The sequence below is a fragment of the Rousettus aegyptiacus genome, unplaced genomic scaffold (genome assembly GCF_014176215.1).
Source record: "Rousettus aegyptiacus isolate mRouAeg1 unplaced genomic scaffold, mRouAeg1.p scaffold_m13_p_3, whole genome shotgun sequence".
NCBI classification, from domain to species: Eukaryota; Metazoa; Chordata; class Mammalia; order Chiroptera; family Pteropodidae; genus Rousettus; species Rousettus aegyptiacus.
The window spans coordinates 12,522,963-12,544,738 of record NW_023416306.1 but is presented as its reverse complement, the minus strand read 5'-3'; the positions used below and the strand labels follow the sequence as shown (position 1 = coordinate 12,544,738).

Sequence of the window (21,776 nt, the reverse complement as noted above, 5' to 3'; positions counted from 1 at the left end):
TGTCATCTCCCCAGAATTTGCTGTATTGCCATTTGGAGTGATCTTTAGCAGACTCGTTTATGATGACACCAACATATGCAACTGCCACAGCCCCATGAATAATCACCGGATCTATATGAAAGGCTTTTGCCTCATTTGTTACTGATTCTGTCACATGCCCTCTATAAACCTTTATAAACATGCGCAACTAATGCTGAGTTTATTTTAGACAAATGTGTCTTACTCAAGCAACAAATTCATTATTTCAAATAAACTAGTAAGAGAATCTGTGTAAAGACAAAGAGACAAGCAGACTTCCTCTGGGGAAGTATCATTTAAAGGGAATAGTATCACCTGTGTGCCGTGTCGTCCTTGGACAAGAGGCTGGAAAGGCAGCCTGAAGCTACAACATAGAGGGACACAAAAGAGTGTCAGTCCACATGAGACTCAAATGAGTCGTACTGACAACCATCAGTTCTGCAGCTTTTCAGAGAAGTGAAGGCTTGGTTGACAACTTGGCATCGAAAACATCCTCACGGAGGAGAGAGAATTTCAAAAGAGTCTGCGGGAAAAAACATGTTTGGATCACGAAGGCATTACAGCTGCATACGTGTATTATGGAAGTGGACGGAGGTATGTTCACAGCAATGGAGGGTCCCGCACAGCACGGGCCTCCTACATCACCTCCCGCCTGGCCGCTGAGGGCTGATGCGTCGTGTCTGAGTTGGAGCTCCAGAAGCAGAAGCGGCATTGCCCACCTCTTCCGTTTACCAGCCCACACATTCTGTTAAACGAAATACGGTGACGCAGCGGAGATACAGTTTTTCTGAGCTGTAAGCAGAGGCCCCTCGAATGATATTTCTCTAGCTCCTGCTCCTGTGACTGTTGAGTGTGACTTCACACTTCCAGAGTCCATTCAGAATAGCTGTCAAAGGTTAGGGCTCTGCTGATGCAGTAGTACGTACTGAGAACCCAACTACAAGCCAACTGCGGCACGCACACACACACACACACACACACACACACACACACCCCTCACCGATTATGGGGAGACAGGGATGAGCTGCTACTCTTTAGACTGCACACTAAAATTCCTTGAAGTCCTTTTAATCATCTCCCCAGCCCCAGTTACTTCCCTATTAGTAGTTGTCACCGCACCCCCACCACCTCCGGTGCCACCACCTCTCCAGTCAGCCTCTGCGCCCTTTCCGGTGGCCTTCCCCTCCCCGCGTGTTTTCCTCCAGGGTCCACCATTCCTTTCCTTTGGAGAATGTATTCAGCCCTTCTTCAGCCTAGCTTCTCCATTTTATTTCCTTACCCACATTTCTAATCAGCAAATTAAAAGCTCTCATCTGAACTCCGTTCTCCTCATAAAAGGAAAAGAGGAAGGGGAGGTTGTAAATATCACTAAAAGGTGGTCCCCACCTGGAGGGTCCACGGTTTCTTCCGTGGCTCAGTTCTCAAGTTCTTGCAGAACTAAGCGTTTGCTTCAAGATGCTTGTTATCCCTCCCCCATTAGCCAGTGAGAACATGAGGTAACATATATTCTCCGGTTGCTACCGATATAGTTGGCTTTTAGCTGAACTAAAGGGGTAAACTGCTGTCATTGCAACCTTGATGTTGTAACCTGATAGGCATCGGAACATGGGGTGCCAGGAGACACAACAAACCATAAATGTCACCTTATCTGAGACTTCAACCCTGAGATTCAAAGCCACTTTCCTGGTTGCAAGGCCCACTGCCTTGTATAAAGAACAAAGCAGATGTGCCACAGTTGATGATCTAAAGTGCGTGCGTGCGTGTGTGTGTGTGTGTGTGTGTGTGTGTGAGTGTGTGGGGAGGGCGCATGTGCTGATGGGGTGGGGCAGCAAGGGGTGGATAAATTCATACAGGCATTTCTGACCACTACCTGATCAAGGCAGAGGAACGCTTAAGGCACATTCAACTATGTCTGTAATTAAACTCTCTCCATAATCCATTACTATCCCCTTTATGCAGATGACCAAAATGAGGCTCAGAGAAATCAGACAACCTTCCACAAGAAAGACGATCTCTCTGACTCTTAAGCCCGTGCTCCGTGCACTTCCCAGCTTTGCATTTCAGTAAGGGAACCAGGTTGAGGATGAAGAGGGAGCAGATACTGACTGACTGACGCTAGCTCCCCAGCAAATCTCTGCCCAACCGGGGGCCTACTGTGCTTCATTTCTCAGGGTCCATGGATCCAAGGCTAGCCACACAGGCTCAGCCCAACCAGTTGGAGGAGACCAGCAAGAGGCCAGAACAGACTTTCTCTCCGGCCAGCCTCTGCAGCCTAATTCTCTTCTGTCCTAATGCTGGGATCCAACCCTCCCTTCTCCCCCCGCCAGCCTTGCCTCGGAAGATAGCAGCACAGCTGGAAAAATAGATAGGTCTTTCTAACCCTCTCATGCGTGTGCTATGGGGCCAGGTAGCTCTATAAATATGGTAATGGCTTCTCAAGCATGCCCGGACTGGAAATGAGACTGTGAAGCTGGCGAAAGGCTGTTCCCACCGATAACTGCTGTGGCAACTTTGCTGGAGGGGACTGTGCCTCTGAGCTTCAGGGTAAAATAAACTCTCCACCCCTCCCTTGAGTAGATTCCCTCTCCTCCTCCCTCCCACCCTATTAATCGCCTGTACCCACCTGTTCCCTGATTACACTGATGACATCCACAGAAGGAAGAAGGCAAGCAGCAGCTCGCATTTAGTCTATTACCAGAAGGCCCAGACTTGTGATGAGAAAAAAAGAAAAAAAAAAATACACCAGCAACAACACAGCTACATTGATGTGTACAATAGGGAACCAGCTTGACACTTCCCTGCTGAGAAAAACGACAGCTACAATAAAAAGCCAAACGCCTGCTCAGCCTAAACAACCGCGTGCTCCAGGATGCTCTGACTGTGACCAGCCTTTTCCGAGCTCTTCCCTCACTGAAGAGAGTGGCAAGTGACCATCCTCCCCAACGCTGCCCCCCCTTCCAAATGTCCTGTAGAAAATGGTGACTGGGATGCTAGAGAGACATTAGACGAAGCTCTTAACATCATTCTAGACCCATCCTTTTCTGTCGCATGAAAATAGTAATGCTGAATTTCTGGTTGTTAGATGATTCTGAAGTCTTAGCGGATGTCTCTGACCCCTCCGTCCGCACCCTGCTCTTTTTGTTAACATGACCTTTCCCTCTCTCAAGCAGCAGCTAGACCACTTGGCTTGCACTGGTTCAACAAAGGGGAAGTACTGCAGAAGAGAAAAGGCTTTTTGAGTGTCAAAAGTCGACAACCAAGGGGACCCAAGGATAAGAAATTACATACTGTGTTTCTTAGCCATTTTTTGTGCTGTAGATTCCTTTAGCATTTCTCCGATGCCTATGGACACCTTCTCAGAATAATGCTGCTACATGCATAAGCCATATTGCCAAATAATTTTGTCAGGTAAAATCATGACTCATACAAATATAAAATGAACACATTTTAAAGCTTTTATTTAACTTGATGCATGAGGAACTCAGGAAGGTGTTACAAACCTGTTCAAAGGGGAATTTAAAGAGCAGAAACATATATGGGTGATTAAAAATGCTGAAATGAGTGTGCTAACATTCGCAACACTTGTTTGTAACTGGTAAGGTGTGGAAGCAGACGGGTCAGAAAGGGCGCGGGAGACTCAGCTCTGACTCTGGGGGAGAGATTTCACCTGTGCGGACAATAGTTATTTCCATTACTCTCAGTTTTCCTCTGCTTTCAGATCTGTAAAATAGCTCAATGCCAATGACAGGTGTAAACTATAAAATCAGATGACCAGAAGGCAGGCTGGACGTTGTCTAAGATTCCATAAGAAACTAGTTACTTTTGGCCATTTTAAAGTTAAAAAAAAATATATTTCCTGACAAAATAGATCCAAGTGCAGGAGAAGCCAATCATATGGATATATACTCATTAAAAGTCATATTTGCAATGACTATAAAATATTAAATTATCTATTATTTCTGTGTGTGACAAAGCCACAAGTGTTATTAAAACCAATGTGATGTGTTGCTTACATTTATAAAAGAAGGAAATGATACATTTCAGTTATAAATGAGTAAAAATAAAGATGCATTTTTTTCCCCTATCCACGTTCATGGACCTTTAGAATTCTATCAGACCCCATATTAGGAATATCTGAATTAGATTTTTAAAACTTCCTTCTCACTCCCAACGTTGTGATCAAAAATGATGACTCGAATCGGAGCAAGAGAAAAGATAAGAAGGAATACGAAGCAAATGAATCAGACAATATTAACCTATCAAGGAAAAGGGTTTCCCCAGAGGAACCAAGAAATTAGAGAAACCCAATGTAGTTTTAGGCAATCTGAGAACAGAGAGTAAACACGCTTCTGCTTCTTGAGTAGAAGCTTAGACGATTACAAGACCCCAGAGTCTGGGCAGGCAGGACTGAGAGAGTCTCCTAGAGTTACCCAAGAGTCAAACCTGTGTTTCCTGAGTAATGGCACAAACATGGTGTGACGAGATGATCGACTCAAAGAGGTCTGCGGTGGGAAAGATGGGGGATTCAACAATTACCTGATAAATTCATGCCAGGGGCCAAAACAAAAACAAAAACAAAACAAAAACAAAAAAAAACAAGGGTGGATCTTGACAGCTTCCACATGCAGCATGCCTATGTACCCTAGGTATGTTTGCAGACCTTAGACAAGACTCCACAGAAACGGAGAATTTACCCACAACACTGGTGCATAAATGGCTGTTCTACAGTAAAAGAGTGCCTTTAAATAGAAATTACTTCCAGTTATCGGAGAAAAAAAAATTCTATAACTGGTACACTAAATTTGTGGACTAAAGGTTGCCTCGAATTGATTCCATCTGAGGCAAGTGGAGTCTAAGTCTCTCTACCTTGTGGCTAGATCACTAACTCAAACTCCTCACCCTGGGATTCAAGGCCCTTCATCACATGGCCCCACCTGATTTCCTATTTTATCCCTCACCCAGATCCCAGACAGGCCCCATCACTTGTCAAGCTACTCCACTGTCTGACACGGCCGTGGTTTATTTGTCCGCCATCTTGTTGTCCACCGAGAATGTCTCCCCAACTTCTTACCAACCTTTAAAACTCTTCTCTGAGGCTTTGCTTTGGCAAATAGAATACTCTCTTCCCCAACTGCCCTCCCTGAATAGTAAATGCTACTTATCTATCCATGACCACACTCCTCCAGAATAAACAACTCCTCTCTGAAGCCTTCCAGAGCCTCCTCTCTCAAGGTATTTGTGGTATGACAAGATATATATGTAAAAAATAATGAGAGAGAAAGGTGTCTTCTGTTATGGTAATAAAACCACTTTTGAAAAGCACCTAAGGATAAGGCCTGGCTGCCAGTGGACCCAACCAAGTGATCTGACAGTTGGAGCTTTCAGTCCTACCCCCGGATTCCCAGAAAACCACCGGTAGCTAGGAAGAGGTAAGGAAGAATTCAGACGGAGCATGGCGCTACTGATACCTTGATTTTAAACTTCCGGCCCCCAAAACAGTAAGAGAAAGAATATCTGTTGCTTCTAGCCACCCGGTTAGTACTACTTTGTCATGGCAGTCCCAGCAAACTAACACAGAGGCTTCCCAGAAGAAGTGCCATCTGAATGCATTCCAGCCAGAAACCCAGGATTTATTTGTCCGACAGATGTGGACCAGAAGGATTTCTTTTTTTATTTTTTCTAATATTTACAAGTCTGCATATTTCACATAGACAATCTGATGTCCAGCTTCCCTTAAAAGATGAAAAGAACCATATGCCACCATGAGCTCGAGTTCAGTGGGGGCCGCTCCCTCAGTGGGAGGATGTGTTCTCAGGCTGCCCTATTTCCCAGCACTCTTGGATCTGGTCCTTTTCGTTCTTTACATTCCCTGTCTGGCATCTGTGGCATAATAAATGCATGAGTAGGATCTAAGATTCAAGCCAGAAGAGAGTTCAGACAAGAAGTCTCTGCAAATCAGCCCTGGAGCTTCAGTGAATGACACTGATTGTCACCTGTCCTCTAGAGCCCTGACCAGTTGCCTGTGTCCTCAGCAGTAAGCGATGAAATCTATCCTACTATCTTTGATTAAATCACCACTCTTCAGATATTCCCTTGGTCTGCAACTTATTGCCATACTCTGGATCTCTTACCCCGGCTGCTGAATGCCAGTGTGATGGATCTCAAGTCCCTTACGAGTTCCACAATTTGCTTTTTAAGTGGAAACGTTTACATTTTGATTGCCTAATATGTTTCTATCATTTTCCATCCAGCAGGATGTCGGGGCCCTGTGAACAGCACTCAATAAAGTAAACCAGCCTAGACCTCCACTCCTTCCCCAAGACAAAGCCCGGGTCAAAGCCAATGCATCCAAGAAAACCCCCAGGGCAGCATAATACAGATATCCAGTACCATGTGACTATCCCCACTCACTAGGGACACTGAGTCAAAATGACCCACATCTGAATTTCAGCTTCATTACTTATAAGCCGTTTGGACAAATTACTTGACCTCTCTAAATCTCATCTGTAGCGTGGACTAAAAATAATCTGTTCCACAGGATTCTCATGATGATTAAATGAGATAAGCATATACAAAGTTCCTAGCACAACGCCTGTGTGTAATAAGTGCACTTTAAAGTTGGCTGCCATTGTTACTATAATTGTTATTGTTATCATTTTCGAGGCTGTTTTTATTGTTGTTGCCATTACATGTAGCAGAATACTCCACAATAATGCTGCTAATAGGGTCCAGAAATTCAATTGCATAAAATGTAAAATTGCATCACTGTAAAATCTATGAAAAAACTAGAGTAAGGTTACTATGGAGAAGGGTAAAATTGCCTATCATGTTCTATCTGAATTCATGTCATCGTGATATATACTTTTATAGGGTTTCTCTGCAGTGCATTCACTTTGCAGAAAAACTAGATAGACTTATCTGGCACCAGCTGGAATCACACAAGGCAGATCGAGTATCACTGAAAAGTCCTTCCTGGTCAGAGGGCATTTGGAGAAGCCCAGACCTGTGACTGGAGTCAAAGATCATACAGAAGGATTACTTACACTGGAAAGACTACACAAGGCATCATGATAGACTTCAGTTGGGATGGCACCTGAGGCTGATGGAGAAATAAGGGATAGAACCTCTGAATAATAATAATTAAGCTGACAGATAACTGTCCTGAACATATGCGTAGTCTATGCTCTCATTAAGTTGCAAAGCCAACGAAGGAGGTTTTTTCCCCTCCACTTTCTTCTTCAGTTACAACTTTCTACTAGAGGATTGCAAGTCATCTATATAGCATTATGAGGCCACATTAATATCATGAAGAGTCTTAAATATAAACAGACCAATACCGATATTAGGTAGAGCCATCTGTCTTGCATTGCTATAATCCATGCAATCTCCCAAAGGAACAACTTGTTTTCACGTCACTCCTTCTCTGATCAACAAGCTTCAAGGGTTCCGTTACGGAAAGGATGTCTGCATGCTGCTCAGATACAGGGAAGCCAAGTATTTGGGGAAATGAGGCAAAAGCCAAATGTTGCGTTTCTAATGTCAGTGAAAACTGACCACCGTCCAACCAGCCATCGTGGCCAACAAACTGGGCTTTATCCTTGATTCATCTCTCTGCTTCTCCTAACACACTGATTCCATCAAATAATCAATTAATCACTCACTGAGCTCTGATCAGTGTGATGTCTAAATAGCTCTTGACCATATCCACTTTTTCCACTCTCTCCAACACTACCACCATCAAGGCCTAAATTACAGCCTGGACGTAATTTTGATCCCAGAACTCTTCTCTGTGTGTGTGTGTGTGTGTGCGTGCGTGCGTGCGTGCGCGCGCGCACATGTGTGTGTTTTAAGGGGGAGTGGTGGGGAGGAAGGTAGTAGCCATGAGAAAGAAGGCTAGAGAAGAGGCAAATAATAATGGCTCTCTCTCAAAGCCTTGAGAAACTGTGTAAGAAGTCCAATGACCTTGAAGTTGTCATCCCATGAGAAGCTCAAACCACAGGTTGCGGTCCTAGAACACGAGATGCTACGTGCAGGTGGGTACAGGCCAAGGAGCACTAAGCCATCAGGCACATGCGTGAAGGAGCCATCTGAGAAGTGCATTGTCCACCTGATGCCACAGTGATCCATGATGAGCTGCCCAGTTAAGCCTTGAATTCTTGATCCGCTAGATTGTGCTCAAAATAAAATGGCTGTTGCAAACCACTGAGTTTTGAGGATTTTTTTTTAAAAAAATACCAAAACACCTTACCCGAACAGAGAGGTTAAGTCACTTGATCAAAATCACATGGTTGAGAGTGGAACTGAGTCTCAAATCCAGGTGGTTATGATCCCAGGGTCTGCACTCTTGACCCTGGGGCCATACTGTTTCCTTACATGGGGAATGTTGGGCAGCAGAATAAGGAAAGTCGAGTGCCCAGAGAGAGAAAGGGAAAAGGGGACAAGGAACAGCACTGAATAAGGAGTGCCTGCGTAGTCGTTGGTCTAGAAATACCTTTTCTGACTTGATTCTTGAAGAAATAGCCAAAGACCCTTTTAAAGTGGGAATTATTATCTAACTTTCATTAAATTAAAAAAAAATGAAAAAGAAGACTGTACTGCAGAATAGCCTGCCAAAGTCCAACATCCAGCAAGTCACAGAGTTGGTTTTTAAACCTGGGTGAGGGTCCGAAGTCTTTGTGACCACTGTCCTGGGTGACCTGCTGAGTGAATTTCAGGTCCCAGCGCTGGATTCTCCAGAAGGAACACATCCGTGCGCAGAGTAGCAGGCTTTAGCTCCAGGTAGGCACCGAGCACGCTAAGGTTAAGAGTGATTTATTCCACTTCCACATCAGAAGACAAAACTTTTAATTAAAAGAAGAGAGAAAACACTGCCGGAGACAGAGCAGGGAGTCCATACCAGCTGACAGTTTCAATTTTCACTTGCAGCTTACTTTCGCGGATTGATATCCTTCTCCTGCCTGCTGAAGAGAACCATTAGCTTCCATAAATCATCTTCCGAAGTCGCAGGCAACTGCCATTTTAACCCTCACTTTAACAGAAACTTCGGCAGCGACGACGACGGTACCAGCGATGTTTCATCAATCACTGCCTGTTGCGTTAGAACCTATGCAAAATGCTTGCGTCTTTAATCCCATTTAAAGCCCTGTAAGGTAGGAACTACTAGTATTTCTAGTTTAAAGACGACTGAATGGAGTCTTGGCAAGTTAGTCCGACTTGCTCAGGATCATAAGACAAATGTGTCGAAGTTGGGCTTTCTCTAGTGTTTGAACCCACACGCTTAGATCACAGATCATCCATCTCCATTGGCAAAGATGTAATACTTTTCACTTTCCCACTCTTTTTTAAAAATGGGAGCTATAAAACAATCCTATAAGTTTTGTGCATGAATATTATTACCCGTACTTCATAAAGACAGAAAATAGATTAACTCAGAACCATCTAGCCCAACTAATGATGGCAATAACAGCTAATGTTTATTTTACACTTACCATGAGCTAGGAACTGTTTAACCACTTTAAATATATTACTTAATTTTCACAATATAACATAACAATAATAGCCAGTCTTATCGTTACCCCCATTGTAGAGATGATGGAATGGACTCACAGAAGACTTATGTCAGTAAAATCACATAACTATTCTATGGAAGCTCAGAAAGAAGACCCACTCCTCCTGCCAATTAGTCTAGAGTACTGTTCTACTGCACTCACTGCATCTTGTCACATGTCTGTCCTTTACTTAAAGAAATGGAAGGTTATTAGGCTGAGGGGCTTGTGGACTGGATACTGAAGCACTGAGATATTAGATAATTTAATTAAGCAGAGAGCGTATTTTGGCCAGGACCAAAGTACAAAATTTAATGAAGCACTAACTTTTAGGGACGGCATTTGCCATTTGCATGACCCTGATGATGAAAGGAAGCACCTCCTTAAATTTTGCCCCCCAGGAGCCTGACTCCCTTCACCCTGGCTTTGGAGCATATTAGCTCTGGTCTCACGGAAGCCATGAAAGATGTCCTGGGCTGTCATGGGAGATGTCATTAAATACATCAATTTGCCATCTCATAGCACCAAAAACACATACAGCACGAGGGAGGAATCCCAGGCTGGAGTTTTTCCTTTGGCCATTCAACACATTGATTGTCTCTAATTTCAGCAACATTCCTGATACAGAGAGAGAGACCTGTTCTCGTCTCTGAAGGTATCACACACGGACCCCACTGAGCGCTGCAGTGGAGGTGTGCGTGCAAGGTGACTGAGTGACAGAAAAGCCCACCTACATAACGGGAAGAAAGACCCTGAGCTTGGGCCCGCACTACGTCAGCTTTCTCCGATTGCAAATGGCAGGATTCAGTTCCAGCTAACTCAAGAAGAGACCAAAAACAAAACAACAAAGCAAAAACAGGAAAAGTTATTAGAAGGATATAGGATTGATTCCTGGCCTTGGAAAGGAGGAAGCAGGTGCTGTTCCAGGTACACAAGGAGGAGGAACAAATGGGAAAGTCTCATCAGGGCCACGTCACACAGAGAGCTGAGCTCCAGCCATTTATCCAGCGAGCACCGCTCTGCGTAAGATTCAGACTTTCAGGGAGTGTGTGAATGGCCTAGCAGGTCGAGAGTCCACTCTCTGGCCAAAACAGAGCACATGCAGGGGGGAAGGGCTACCTTCAAAAAGGGAAATCAGGTGTCCTCATCAGAGTTAGAAGAAACACAGAGTAGGCAAAAAATGACAGCAGTTCACCAAGCAAACAAAACAGGAAAGCAACTCTCTTTGTTTTTTTTCTAGGGCTTCTGGCACTGAGTAGCACAAACCAGGTAGCTTCAAACTACAGAAATTTATTCTCTCACGGTTCTGGAGGCCAGAGCCTTAAAATCAAGCTGTCAGCAGGGTCATGCCCTGTTCAGAGGCTCTCAGGAAAAATCTGTCGTTGACCCTTCCTTCCTTTTCTGGTGGATGGCGGCAGTTCTTGGTGTCCCTCAGCTTGTAGTGACATCACTCCAGTCAATCTCTGCCTTCATCACCCCATGGCTCTCTTCCTTGTGAGTATGGGTGCTCTCTTCTCTCTCCTTATAAGGAAACTGGCCCCTGGGATCAAGGCCCCACCCTACTCCAGCATGACATCATCTTGATTACATCTGTAAAAACCCTATTTCTAAATAAAGTTGCATTCACAAAGACAGGGGATTAGGACTTCGGCATGTCTTTTTGAGAGACACATTCAACCCACAATAGCAATCACGTGGAGAGATAGGATTTTTAGAACTGCCGAAGCATTGAACGACACAAAACGCTCAGGAAACAGGTATGTCTGTGGCCAGAGACAGGTGTCATGGGATAAAAGAGAGATGAGGCGGCTGGAGGGCAGGTTGTAAAGAATCCCTGCTGCCCAACTAAGGGAACTTAGATTTCAGTTATCGACAGTGGGAAGCCTCTTTTTCCATCCAAGGTGTGGTACAGTCCAATCTGTGTTGTAAATGGTCCTCTGGTTGCATCGTGGGGATAGATGCGAGGGAACACAGCAGAGGAAGGGAGATAACCTAGAGGCCAGGAGGCCAGGTGAGCGATGGTGTGGGCCGACCTAGGAGGGGGCTAAAGGCAAAGCTCCTTCCATTTCCCCTCAAAGTGGCTTCTGAGAAGACCTTCGGGTGGCGGTGAGGACGCTCCAGGAGCAGCTCTCATTCCAGCCAGCCTGGAAGCAGACCTCTCTCCCGTAGGACCTCCATCCAATCCTCCCAGCTCTTCTCCTCTGCCTCCTCTTCTTCCAATGTCCTTTGCAACTCTCCACCTGTCCCCATTAATATGCATCCCTCTTCCATCTCCTTATTGTTAACCTAATTTTCCAGACTAAGCCTCTTTTGTCTGCCCACATTAACCTTAAAAGTAACATAGACGGTTCTTTCTCTAATCTAATCTCCCTGGCCATCCATTCAGCCTCTTCTACTCAGTGGCTCCGCTCATCACATCTGTTTTAAAGTGTACTTGGGAAAAAAAACGGATATCACAAAGCAGGAAGAGCAAAGAGAAAAGGATCCCGGATGTAGACATCCAATCAGCGTTTTGTTTTGTTTACCCAGATGAGTGTCTGACTGAGCTCAGGTCAGGATTCAGACTTCAGTGCCTGAAGGCTGCAGAGTGGGCGAAAGTTAAATACATGCGGACACCTTGAAAACATTACAGAGAGGCTTCCACGAAATTAGAGACCTAAAATCAGGACATGGCATTTGGAGAAAGCATACAGGAGGAAAGTGGAGCTTGTAGAGGTTCAGAGGTGCCACTCAGGTTATTCTATGAGCTCGCTGCTTTGCTATGCTTGGGGCGCTGGTCATCTTCTTCCGAGACCCGGTCAAGATTTAGGTGCCTCTGTCTTGGCACTCAGTGTTCCAGCCACATTGAACTTCTATCGCTCCAAGAGTACACCTTGCTGTCAATTCCACCCCTCCAACCCCAACGCCCTTGGTCCTTCAGATCTCAGGTTCAAGAGGACCTCCTCTAGGAAGCCCTCCTGAATCCACCAGGCAGGAGGAGGCCTCCCTCCTCTAGGCAGTGTAGGGCCACCCCTCTCCTGGGCCCTCCCGTGTACACTCGTGGTTCAACCAGTCCTGGCCTTCACCTGCCTCAACCTGAGAGACACTCTCATGCCAGCCCTGCCCTGGATCTTCAAGCGAAAGTTGAATGCGATCACCGTTGGCAACCCCTTCACTCTTCTGGGCTTCGGGTTGTCTTAAAATGAGTGGGCTGGGCTAGAACATTTGCTGAAGGGTTCATGGATGTTATATAAGGAGAAAAAGATTCTAACTTGCGAAAACACTGGGTTAAAGAAAGTTCATCAAGTTTCTGTGCCGTAAAACTACTTTTCAAACCTCTGACCTGGCTGCTGTGCCCCGGGAAGCTCCGAGAGGGAGTTTTTATTGCTGTTGTTAGTATTAGTAACAGTATTTTTCTCTTCCCACTTATACAGAATTTATGCTTTCTGGTTGCTTCCTATGCCGCAGATGCCATTCACTATTCTAAGTGCTTTCTGAGCATCAACTCCTTTAATGACCTTAACAAACTGAGTGAATTATTATAATTTTGTAGATGAAGATACTAAGGCATAGAGAGGTTAAGCCATTTGCCAAAGCTCACACAGCTGGAAAGGAGAAGAGGCAAATTCGATGCAGGCAGGTTAGGTCCTATGTTCTTAACCAGTAAATTACGCTGAGACAGTTCAAAGAATTAATGTGCCAGGGAGCACACAGGGAGGGAAAGTCTCCAGAATCCCTGCGGTTCCTTGAGATTCACACTGGAAGTCTGCACACACTGGCTGGGGGACTGCTGTACAGAGGGACGGCTGTGTAGCTTCACCCACCCACGGCACCCACCTTGCAAAGCCTACTGCTCCACCATTGGACTGGGCGCCCTTGGCTACCAAAAGCGGCCAGAACGAAAGACAAGCCAGTGGTGGAATGACCACCACAAAACCTCCTCTCCTGAAAGTCTGAGTCAGCCAGACCTTGCCCTCCCCGCTGCCCAGGCCCCGAGCCCCACCCACCCAGGCTCCTGAGGTCCCAGCATGCCTCCCACACAATCACACTACCTGGCTTAGGATACAGAGATGTGGTAGGATCACTCCATCTGTTACAGGAGGCATCGGGGTCTCTGCCTCTGACTTATCCATGCTCAGCCTGCGAGACTAGAAGACAGAGACCACCAGCCACAGCAGGTTTCCGAGTATCCCAGGAAAATGCCCACTGACAACTGACAAAGACTTCCGGAAGCTCCGTTCCTGCGCCTTCGTCTGACGTCTTCCTCTGAATCCTTGCTCGGCTGCAGTTGCTATGCCACTGGCCCCCAGACAAGGAAGGAGTTGAGTGACCTCATGAGGTGAAGGTCTCTATAGCTTCACAGATCTTGGGGATTATTTCGCCCTGTCTCGTCCCGTATACAATGGGAGACTGACGCTTGCAGAGTGGAAGGGACTTCGGGCCTTTCTGCGTGGGTGACAGAGTTAGGAGCACGACTGGAATTTGCCCCATGAATCCCAGTTTAGTCGTCTTTCCCATAGTTCAGCTGTTTCTAAGATTGCTAGGGAGGCAATTAAGAACAACCGACTAGTTGTCTCGTCTCTTAGATGGGAAACCAAGGCCCCTGCCCTGGTGATCTCTGTCCACGCACTTCCTCCTGAGCCACGAAAACAGAGTCCTTGCTGAATTCACCTTCATACCTAGAAAATGACTGGCACAGAGCAAATGCCCAATAAATAATAGTTAAATGGATAATGGATCTAACAATAAATGAATAAATGTATAGATGAATGAATGAATGAATGAATGAATTCATCTTGCTTAAGGTTTTGGTCCCAATTGGGAAGAAACCCCTAGGGAAGTAACTTTTGACCTTGTCTTTGCCCACGAATATCGAGTCAAATCAGTTTCAAATGTTTCCGTTAAGTATGTGACTTGATGAACAGAGGACAAGCAGTCTGCATCGGCACAGAGAGCTGCTGGGCGAGAGGAAGAGCTTAGACCTGGGGGGCGGGGCGGGGGGAGGTCTGCTACAGAGACGCCATGTTTACTTTTCTGTAGGTTATAAAGGTCTCCTCAGACCATTGTCTCACTAATCCTTAAGATAGCCCAGTGTGCTATGCATGTCATGCCCACTTCACAGAAGAGAAGACTGAGGGCCACAGATGGAGAGGAACTAGCGCCCAGCATTCAGATCCCGGATTCAGAGCCAGGCTTGGAATCCAGGCCTCCCCACTTTCCTCTCCGCTTTGTGGTCCCGGAAACCGTGCTGAGGGCCAGGCCAGGTCCTGAGGGTACCTTGTGCACCATCAAACCAAAAGCAGCTTGTGCTTTGTCCGGAAAGGAATCTGAAGACGGCTGGTGTCGCCGTGCTGAGACCCTGTGGGCTCAGGAAGGATTAAACTGCAGCCCCACAGACGGAGCTCATTTCTCACTCTGTCTCATTACGAGGGGCCGTCAGCGCCTGCAGCAGGGAGCCCTCCCATCGGCCACTGCAGCTCCTGTTCGCCGGTGACAGCCCCACCGGCAGCTCCATGCCACCTCCGACGACAATTTCTTGGAGACAAATAGTGGGGCTTTTTTCTAAGAAGCTAAGATGTGCTGTTTGCTCAACAATGTTGATTGAACACCCTGCTGCGTGTACCTACCTGTCTGTGCGAGGGCCTTTGGGGAAGAAGAGAACAATCCTATTACGTGCTAAGCATGATACTAGATACCCTACACACGTTATCTGATTTATCATTATCATTATTGTTGCTGCTATTGTTATTATTTCAGGCTACCTTTTATTGAGCAGTTATGCTATGCCAGAATTTTACCAGGCACTCTGCACTTCTTATATAATGATGATGATGATGATGATTGTACAGGGCTGAATAGTGCCCCTCCCCATCTCAAAGTTCACGCCCATCCAGACCTCAGAATGTGATCTTATTTGTATCCAGTTAAGAGGCGGTCATACTAGATTAGGGTGAGACCAAACCTAATCACTGGTATCCCTTGTAAGAAGAGGGAAATTTGGACACGTACGCAGAGGCGAGAATGTCATATGCAGACAGACAGATGCAAAGGGAGAACATCACTGAAGACAAAGGCGGAGACTGGAGAGATGCACGCTCAGGCCAAGGAGCACCAAGGGCTGCCAGTGACCACCGGAAGCCAAAAGGAGGCAGGGAAGGGCTCTCCTCTAAAGCCTTTGAAGGGAGCACAACCCTGCTGGCATCTGGATTATGGACTTCCAGTTTCTGGAACTGTGCGAGAATCCATTCCTGCTGTTTTAAATTGTTAGGGCAGCCTGAGGAAATGTATACAACGATGCTAGTTGTCTTTTCTTGTGTACTTTCTACAGACAGCACCATGTGAGATTGCACATGGGTTATTCCCTTTAACCCTCGTATTTAGACTTAAAGGCGGTTACTCCAAACCCCCTTTTGTGGATGAGGAAATGACACATTCGGAGAAGTGAGTCGACTTGCCTAAAACACGGATGACTGAGCTTCTTCACCAAGCGGTCAAAGCAACATTTGCATTACGCAAACTCCTCTACCCAGGGTTCAGAGTGGTCGTCTGCCCAGCCCCAGCCCACTTTGCCAAACAGAAGTCCCATCTTAGCTCTTCATGAAGAAACAGAGGTCATAGGTTTTAAGCACAAATCCAAAAGGTCTTGGTATCCCAGCAATGTGACCTTGAACAAATTACTAAATCTCTTTTAACTTCAATTCCCTCATCTATAAAACCAAGATAGTATTTATCTTACAGTATTACTGTAACAGATGAGATAATATAAAGTTTATGACACGAAATAATACATGTTATTATTAATATTATTAGTCAACCAAAAATGAATTTGCTCTTACTCAGACTGCCTTTGTAGTGTCCCAATTTTTCCCCTTTATACCCAGTATATGTAACATACGTACACACACACACACACACACACACACACATTTTTAAATGCCTACAGTACCTGGTCTTCCTACGTGGTCTTCCATCCAAGTACTAACCAGGCCCGACCCTGCTTAGCTTCCGAGATCAGATGAGATCGGCCTTGTCCAGGGTGGCAGGGCCATAGACTACACCCACTATTTCACCTTCTGAAATGCCCCTCATCTCTGCATAAGAACAACCCTACGTATGATCCAAGACCACATTTAAAAGCCTCCTCTTCCAGGGAACCTTCCTAGATCCCTCGGCTGGTCTCTTCCTCCCTCTGACAAGCCAAGGGCCGCTTAGAAGACAGGGCCACCTACAAGCCTTTTCCTTCAAGGATACCTGCACTTCCTATCTGTGTCACTTTCTTAAGTTGGGTGTCGGCTGGAGAATTGTCTTGTCTTTACTTTTTAACCAAAATTTACTTGAACACCTCAATTTCCCAGGACGGAAAAGTCCCGTAACTTCAAGTCTAGGAAATCTAACGCAGCCCCTGCATCGGGTACCCTCTCTCTATTCCCTTCTCCCCGTTGACTTAGAATTTTTATTTTTCTCAAGGCTTTGTTCATGCTGAGAGAAAAGCTATTAGTCATTGAATGCTTTTTTCTAGTTTATCGCAATTTATTATGTTCCGAGCACCACTCCAAGTGTTTTACGTGGACTAATTAGTTTCCTCTTCACAGTAATCATATATCTGTTACTGTCCAGTTTTTATAGTTGAAGGAACTAAATATATTGCCAATATTTCACAGCTAATAGGAGGCAAAGCAAGGATTCTAACCCAGATTTAACCATAATACTGTAATCCTAAAAGAGCATAGGACATAGATTACTCATTTTAGTTACTTGTTATCTATGAATATCACTTATCTCTTCCCAAACTTCTCAAGATGTGGCCATGCTGATGAACCTCTCACATGGCCTAAAAATGTGCTGCACGGTCAATACCAGTTGAATGATTAAACACAAAGCATTTCTCATCTGCGAATCGTGAACGATCGTGCCTGCCACATTCAAGTCCTGTGAGAATGCAACGAAATAATGCAGATAAAGTCTAAACCTTGTAACCAGGCAAATGGGAGCTGCTAAAGCTATAAAAGCACACACAACTACCCTCAAGGGACACATCTCGGAAGGTGAGAAGCTCTTGGGAAAGACACGACCGACGGCCACCTCAAAATTAGATGGAAACGTGATCACGGTGACGCTTGCGCAACTATGTAAATTTACTAAAAATCATTAAACTGCTTGCTTATGAGTAAATTATATCTCAATAAAGCTATTAGAAACAATAGGGCAGAGAGAATAAAGGGAGAAGGTGACATTGAAGTGGTTATGAGCCAGGCCATTTTATTCATAGGAGCTGACAGGTAGAACCCGGAAGCCTTTGAAAAATGTGAGGGTCCATGAACCTTGGGGGCAAGGGGGAAATAGGAGGTTCAAAACACAGGTAAATACGATCTATATAATCAAAGGCAATTGTTTGACTAAATGTCTCTAATATATAACGATGATGTCAACTGTGGTTGCACCCTGACAGTTTTAAACAAATATATTTAACATAAAATATGAAGGTTCTTCACAGTTTCCCGAAGTCGGAGCCAAGCTCTACAAAACCTTTACATGACCTTAGTTACAGACAGAGTCCTGTCCAAGTACACTATGAATTTCTTGAGTGTAGTGCAGAGTTAGGCAAACTTTTCCTATAAAAGTACAGATTGTAAATATTTTAGGCTTTGGGGGCCACCTGGTCTTTATTGTAACTATTCAGCTTGGTCACTCTCCCCTGAAAGCAGCCATAGACAATATGTCAATGAAAAGATATGACTTTGTTCCAATAAAATTTTACAAAAATAAGCGGCTGGTCAGACCCAGCCTGCAGCTTGTGGTCTGCTGACCCCTGGCTCAGCGGCAGAGAAGCTGACCCAGAGTGCACCTGGTTCTGCAGCCACCACGTTCCATAAACCTCGCCGAGTCACCTCTTTGGACCTGGTTCTTTTACCAGGACGTAAGGGGAGGAGGTTACTTTGAACGAGCGCATGTCTTTTGGATCTTGGAAGACTAAAAACCACTACGTTTCAGAGGAGCATGAAGCAGACAGGTTTCGGAAGGAGCAAGAAGCTGGGGGGCTGGCTACCACTCTCCTCCTCCCCTCACATGTGCAAAACAACCTTTCTTCTCGTTTTTGCTCCCCCTCTCTCCCCTTCCAGCCCCCAAGCTTGCTCTGTTGTCTCCTTCTGGGCATAACCCATGAGGGCTGTGCCGGCCACAGTGCCTGCAAGACTTTCCAACACCGGAAGCCACTACCAACTAGTTCACTCCCTGAGTTTCTCAGAACCAAAATCCTAAGGAAAGAACCCCACTGTCCTACCTCATCTCGAGTCAGCATGGATCGCGGGTCACTGGGGAACATAAGGATCTGTCACCTCTCATCCAAGGATCCACACTGCTTAAGCCAGTCTTCTGTTGTCTAGAGTTGGGGAAAGAACGAGGGAAAAGGTTAAGTCCAAGACATGGATGTTTAGAAGATCGTCAGGGCTCTCGTGGGTTCTGTCCCCAGATGCCGAGAGACCCTAAGGTTAAGCAGAAGAAATACGGACTTTATCGAGATAAAAGGGTGCTACCGTCCAGCTGTATTTTTCCTCAGTGACTCTTGCAAGTCACACAAATGCCTTAAGCTGTAGTTTCTTCATCTATAAAATGGGGATAATTTCTCTTTTAAGTATGCCGAAAAGGAGAAAATTAATCTCAACAGTGGGAAATACAGTAGACACTACCTCACTGCTTCTCTTACTGTTATAATAATGCTGTCTGTCCTACTTATTTGGGTAATTATGAATTTGAAGCAATTTAGTTAAAGCTTTATTGTTGACTATGTATGTGAGTACCATCATACACAAAACATCTCTGAGAAATGTTCAGCCCCGGACACGTGTCTGAGTTTTGCTGCTGCTATTATTATTGTTATCATACTCCGTCTGGTGGATTGGCTCCAGACAGCTGGGGCGACACTGTACAAAACAATCTGCCTTAGAAATTCTTGGCAGGCAGGCAGGCAGAGCCAACGTCCTGCAATGAAGGTAATACGACTCTAAATAGATAGCCAGGGGACTTTTTTTCTATATTAAACTATTGATTTTTCATAAACTAAGAGCACAAAAGGCCAGTGAAAACAACTGAATCCCAGAGCAGGACGCCAAAAAAAATTAGACAGCTCTTTGTCCCTTGTTGGCCACTTTCATGAAGTGACTTCATTTTAGACAAAAGACAAAACTCTTTTATTTCTAGGAAAAGAGTAGAAGGAAGCAAGGAAAGAAGAGAGGGAAGGAGGGAGGAAGGGAGGGGAGGAAAAAGGAAGAAGGAAGGAAAGGAAGGAGGGAGGAAAGGAAGAAAGAAATAAGGAAGGACGGGAGGGAGGGTACAGTATGAGAAAATGCTCTGCCAACTGGAAGGCAGGAAACCTAAGTTCTAGCCTAACTCGGCCACTGAGCAAATGCCTTCCTTTGTTTCCAAAATGCGGAGGTAAAACTTGATGTTCTCAATGGTTGGACATCCTGTGACGGTTATGGAAGGGAAGAAGGGAGGAGAGAAAGGATAAAAGATGGAAGAAAAGACCTGAGAGAAGGGAGAGAGGGCCAAGGAGGATGGTGCTGGTTGGCCTCACTCCTTTAGTTTTCACCTGGCTTCCCACCGTGAGCCCAGAAAATGTTCCCAACAGAATCCTGGCCCCCAGCCAGTGGGGAATCCTAGGAGTGGGAACTAAGGCTTATTCGGCTGGGGGAAGGAGCCTTATTGAACAAAAATAAGCCAAAGTAGAAATTTAAAAAATCTGGGCCTTGGGAGGGCTGTGCAAGTGAGGAACTCTGAAGTACACGCGGCTCATCACGTGACTGTAAATCAGGCTCCACCCTGGATTTGTGCCTCGGGGAGAAGGAAGGGTGGAGACCCTGGCCCAAGGCCCACCTGACACCTTAATCTTGGACTTCTGGTTTCTAAATTGTAAGACAGTTACTTGCTGTGGTTTAAGACACCCAGGCTGCGGTGGTCTGTTATGGCAGCTCTAGAAAACTAACGCGTATGACAAGGGCATGTTGAACTTTCTAAGAAACTGGCACAGCGTTCTCCAAAGTGGCTGCGCTATTTCGCGGTCTCAGAAACACTGTAAGAACCCGTTTCTCCACCTCCTATCCTTACTAGTATTCCTTTTTTTCCCCTCACCATTTGAATACTTGTAAAACGTGGATTTAATTTCTATTTCTTTAACGACGTGGAGCTTCTTTTCACGTGTTTTTGTTGGCGTTCCCGCATCTCTGCTTTGGCTTTTTAAATTAGTTTATTTTCTTATGAGTTTCATAAGTTCCTTATACACTCTAGATACAAGTTCTTGATCCGATATTTCCCTTTCCGTGGCTCACCTTTTTATTTCTTATTTTTTTACTGGTGTATTTTGAAGAACAGTCGTTTCCATCAAGTCCAACTTACGATTTACTTTCTTTTACGATTTGTGCTGCTTCTCGTAGCCTAGCTAAGAAATCTTCAGAGCACCAGAAACGTTCTGCTCTGCTCCTCCTCGCCCTAATTTCCACAAAGGCGATTCCCCACTTTCAAAGGCACGCATTGTTCGGTTCGGCGCGGGATGGCGGCGGTGAGTCTGATCAGTTCGGGGCTGGAGGAGTAGAAGCCCCCTTGGCTAACAGACCTGAAGCCATGTTCTCTCAGAGCATCATTCGTTCCCATGGCAATTCCCAATGGCCAGACGCGGAATGGAGAACTACAACGTGCCTAACTCCCTCAACCACCCACCACTGAGAGTGCCTGGAAGAATGAAATCAAATCTAATCTGGCAGGTACCGAGAATAAGGAGAAGTGTGGTGAGAGAGGAGGCAACAGACAGCCCGGAAAGGCTCTGACACGGCATGACACAGTCTGGCCTTCATCTTAAAGTCACTGAAAAGCCACTGAAGGGCCTCGAAGGGAACATAATCTGATTTGTATTTTAGAAAGATCATTCTGGCATCGGTGGACAGAATGAATTAAAAGGGAGCAAGACTAGAGGTAGGGAGACCAGTTAGGACGTGTTGGAACAATCTGGACAAGAGACGGACTGACAGCTGAGCCTGGGGAGGTGGGAGTGAAGAAAAGTTGTCTGATCTTGAAGTCTGATATTTGGGGAAAAATCTATATCTTCAACAAAATAAGCCAAAAAAAAAAAAAATGCCAATTGCCACTATTACTGTTAAATCATCCTAGATCCTTGTTTCTTCAATATATTTATTACTACAATAGCTAATTACACTCCAAAGTCAAAGAATGCCAGATGGAGAA

At 45.3% G+C, this 21,776-nt stretch overlaps 1 protein-coding gene and 1 pseudogene across 1 annotated transcript in view; both read right to left on the bottom strand.

Annotated features, from left to right (window-relative positions):
* BRINP1 (BMP/retinoic acid inducible neural specific 1) overlaps positions 1 to 21,776 on the bottom strand; it is a 582,603-nt gene that overhangs the window by 360,661 nt on the left and 200,166 nt on the right. The window contains exon 3 of the mRNA XM_016136926.2: positions 18,823 to 18,921. The gene's annotated coding sequence lies outside the window, so the exon portion shown is untranslated. The remainder of the gene's footprint in view (positions 1 to 18,822; positions 18,922 to 21,776) is intronic.
* LOC118601004 lies at positions 16,477 to 16,595 on the bottom strand (annotated as a pseudogene).